The 4,469-nt window shown below is 46.8% G+C and overlaps 1 pseudogene; it reads right to left on the reverse strand.

Moving 5' to 3' along the window:
• Positions 1 to 266: 266 nt before the first annotated feature.
• On the reverse strand, positions 267 to 1,060 carry LOC137716456 (superoxide dismutase [Mn], mitochondrial-like; annotated as a pseudogene).
• Positions 1,061 to 4,469: the final 3,409 nt, after the last annotated feature.

Consider the following 4,469-nt stretch of genomic DNA (forward strand, 5'->3'; position numbering starts at 1 on the left):
CTTCATGATCGGCTAGTCGTTTGACAGCGGTCGTTGAAGTTCTTCTCTGATTCAAATGCAGCAGCAGAGGCGAGAAGACGGATGAGGTCTTTGGGTGTGAGTTGACAAACTTTGGTTTTGTTGATCACATTCAAAGGCAGCAGCCATGGCGGAGGTCGATGATCGAAGGGAGAAGGCCGCGCTGCTCAACCTTAGCGAGAGACAAACTGCCCATACAGCAGCATGAAGATCTTACTGGGGTAGATGGGCTGTGGCCAACCAGCAAGCTATCGTCGATGGGGAAGTGGAGCTACTGGTCATGTCCAGGCTGTTCAGTAGGCACGGGCTTCACTGGTTCCTTGAGTGGGGTAGAAGCAGAAGGCTGGAGAAAGTCACTGACAGCAGCTGGTTGAACATTCTTGTACTGTAAGTAGTACGCATGCTCCCAAACGTCAATACCAAGTAATGGAACCAAAGATGCTCCTTTAGTAACCAATGGATCCTGATTTGCGGTGGTTTCAACCACAAGTTTGTTAAACTCTTTGTCAAGAGCAAGCCACACCTATCCAGAACCCTGCAAAGCAGCGCCTTCTGCACTGATCTTTTGCACCAATGCTTCAAAAGTTCCAAAATTTGTGTCAATAGCCCAGCCCAGGTTACCATGAGGGGGCTCGCCACCACCGTGACTAACAGGAGTCAGATTCTTCCAGAAAATCGAGTGGTTTACATGACCTCCGCCTATTGAACTTGATGGCGCTCTGCAACTTAACAACGGCAGCAGCGTCGCCCTTGCTGATGGCGTCGTGGAGCTGTTCGAGAGCTTTGTTGTAGTTGGTGACGTAAGCCTGGTGGTGCTTCTGGTGGTGGATCTGCATGATCTCGCCGCTGATTGCAGGCTCCAGGGCGCCAAAGTCGTAGGGAAGGTCGGGGAGCGAGAAGGTCTGCAGGCCGCGAGAATGGGCGAGGATTCTGGGCTCGCTCTGAAGACCTAATCGGAGGGCTTTACTGGCCACGAGAGCTCGGAGAGCCATGGAAATGCTGCTTGCGAAGAACTTAGAGTGAGTAGAGAGAAACAGTGCGAGAAGACCATTGGGAAGCTCCTTAGACTCCTTCCTTGCATCACTGGTGTGAAAACTTGATCCAGCTGGTACACCATTTACAGGCGTGGATCCCTTTTTTTTTTTTTTTTTTTTTTTTTTTTTTTTTTTTTTTTTGCGCTTGATTCCTCGGCTGCAGGTTTTAAGATGGGTTTTGACTTGTAATCACCTTTCAGATCATTTGAATTACCAGCAGCTGATGGAGCCACGTGACTCCCAGAGGCACCGCTCTGCTTGCCTGAATCTCCTTCGGTCTGAACCTGGGCATCTGGAATCAAGTACGACAGGCCCATCTTCGAAAAGTAATTAACAAGCTTCACAAGCACCAGATTGGATGATGCAGCTTTTGAAGCCAATTCAATAGGAAACTTCGAAGCGAATTCACGAAGTGACTCTGGTTCAGACTTCAAAACTTTGATTCATCATCGTCGTCATCAATTTGTTGATGGGTTTGTTGGTTTTGGAAAGGAAGCAGACCACAACTGTGTGAGCCAGAAAGTTGAAGCGAGAGGACAGAGACGAGGCTTTGAGCTTGTGGTGTACTCCATTTGGATCTGGTGGATGTTTTGTCATGGGCCTGGATTTGGGAATCTGCAATCTCCAATTCTGTCCGGGTTTTTGACGAGAGGCAAATGATCGGTCTGATCACGGGCTTGCTCTGTTTCAGAAAACAAACCAAATTCAAGAACCGAAGATTCCCACTTCTCTTTGGCCTGAGGAAACAAGGTTCCAGCTCGCGGGGAAAGACATTTTCTCTGCCCACCCACTTCTTTTCTACCGCCACCCTCGAACTCGGACTCGACAGGGTTCTCATGACTCGTTCACTGACTCACCCGAGTTGCACTCGCACTCAAAGCTTGTTGCTTTCTGGATTTCCAGAGAGAGACAGAGAGTATTTGGTTGTTTTGGAGCTTTGAAGAAATCGAAAATTGCAGACGGAAGAGAGAGACAGAGAGAGAGAATAGGGCGGAGAGGGAGAAGAGAGTAAAGGCAAAGACTTTGGGGAGTTTGTGGGGGAAAAGAGAGAGACGATGTTGAGATGCAAGTCACGGAAAGAAATGGAAGGAGCAGGGATTTGGAACTTGGTGTGCAACATGTGGGCCTAGCTATTGGGTTGTGTTCCTTAGCTGGGGCTTGTGTGCGGATGGGCTTCATGCGAGGGACACACATAACACATATACACTTTACTTTTTTTTTTTTTTTTTTTTTTTTTTTTTAATACAAAGTAATATATGTATTTTTTTCTAATACATAGTAACATATGTATTTTTTTTCTTTTGTAATAAAATTGACTTTCTTTAATGAAACATTTATTTATTTATTTTGATGTGACTGTACTTGAAGTTTTGAAGTTTCAAGTTGCCTACGTACTCTTCCAAAGAAGAGATCAAGTCATAACGTAGTTCAAATGAGTGATGGTTTTTTATGATGATTTTGGTGATGATTTTGGTGATGATTTTGCCGTACACAGTTTATGCTCTTGCGGGCCAGGAGCGTTGGTTGTCACCTTTTAGGCTCGTGCGAACGAGGAGCTTTGGTTGTCGCCTTTTAGGCTCGTGCGAACGAGGAGCGTTTTGAATTTGTCAAACGATCTTAGAGAGGCATTCCTTGCAATCTTCATAGCAAGGAGTCTTGACTGAGTGATTGAAGAAGTCTTTGGGGAAGAAATCGCGCATCGTGATGGCAACGGACGATCTTTGTGTCATAACTTCATCATCCTCAACACTTTCACGTAGCTTTGAAGGTTGACGGTAGCTGTTTTGCCCCCTTTCCGATTGGTGAACTTGTGGAGGAGACCTATGTTTCTTGTGCATTTTCTTTGGAGTGACATAAGTCCATCCTTCAACTTCACTTGACTTGACTGACATGGTTTTGGAGCATGCCCCCAGCGGTTGAGGCGAAGATTTTGAGTTCAAAGAGCCAGAAGTGACGGAGGTATAGTTTGATTTCACCACATCATTAAGATCTAGCTCGATGATCCCTTTCTGAGCCAACTTCATGATGAGATCTTTTAGCACAAAGCACTTTTCCGTCGGATGACCAATGAAGCGGTGGAATTTACAGTACCTTGGACTGTCAGTACGGTTCATCTCTTCCGGCCGTTTACACTCAGGTAGGTTGATCACCTTTTTTTCCAGCAAGTCATCTAACATGGCAACCACGTCAGAGTCGGGGAATGGATAAGTCTTCTCCTCAAGCTCCTTCAAAGTGCGTCTACGTATCTCTTGATCACGAAAAGCTTCGGTTTGAATCGCCTTGCCTCGTGTATGGGTTTTGACTGGAGTTGTGTTGACCGTCATTGCTTCCTTGGTGGGTTTCCACGCAGCCTTATCCACCTTTGGCCCCAAAACTTTGTCATTCTTGTAGTCGGCGATCTGTTCTTTCTTCCCATGACGGGTGATGCTTAACTCCATATCATGGGCGCGGGTGGCTAACTCCTCAAATGTTCGTGGTTTGATGCCTTGAAGGATGTAGTGTAGTCCCCACTGCATGCCTTGAACGCACATCTCGATGGCGGAGGTTTCAGAAAGCCGATCTTTGCAATCCAGGCTTAATGAACGCCATCTATTTATGTAGTTGATGACAGGTTCATCTCTCCACTGTTTCGTACTGGTCAGCTCTAGCATGCTTACAGTACGACGAGTGCGGTAGAAACGGTTGAGGAATTCCCTTTCTAGCTGGTCCCAACTGTTGATAGACTCGGGTTCGAGGTCGGTGTACCAGTCAAAAGCGTTACTTTTCAGCGAACTCACGAACTGTTTGACGAGGTAGTCCCCCTCTGTCCCAGCATTGTTGCAAGTTTCAATGAAATGGGCGACATGTTGCTTCGGGTTGCCTTTTCCATCGAACTGCATGAATTTTGGGGGCTGATAACCCCTTGGCATCTTCAAAGCATCAATCCTCTTGGAGTAAGGCTTTGAGTACAGTACGGAGTCGTGCGAGCTTCCTTCGTACTGTGTCTTGATAGTGCTTGCAATCATCTCCTGTAGCTGCTGGATAGAGAGAGATCCCATGGATGTCATTGCTTGGTCTGGCTTCGGCTTCTCTTCAGCTTTCTCCACTGGTGGCTCCTCTTCTTCGTCACCTTCTTTCTTTAATAGGCCAATATTTGGGTCGACTTTTACGTCGGGCAGTGCATCTAGTTGGTTGACAAGTGCGGCAATCTGCAAGTCCTTATCTTCCACAGTCTGTGTGAGCTTTGCGATTGCTTCATTCATCTGAGCTAGCTGTTCTTCAACAGAGGTGACGCCGATGGTCATGACTTGTGCAACCAATAGGCATGACTTTCCTTCAGACATCCAGGGTGCTGATGAAGAAACCCATTGGCCATTTTGGGATGTCATCTTATGCGCCTTAGCAGCATGCTTTGGTGCCCCCAGCAAGGTTAGGTTG

The sequence above is a fragment of the Pyrus communis genome, chromosome 14 (genome assembly GCF_963583255.1).
Source record: "Pyrus communis chromosome 14, drPyrComm1.1, whole genome shotgun sequence".
NCBI classification, from domain to species: domain Eukaryota; kingdom Viridiplantae; phylum Streptophyta; class Magnoliopsida; order Rosales; family Rosaceae; genus Pyrus; species Pyrus communis.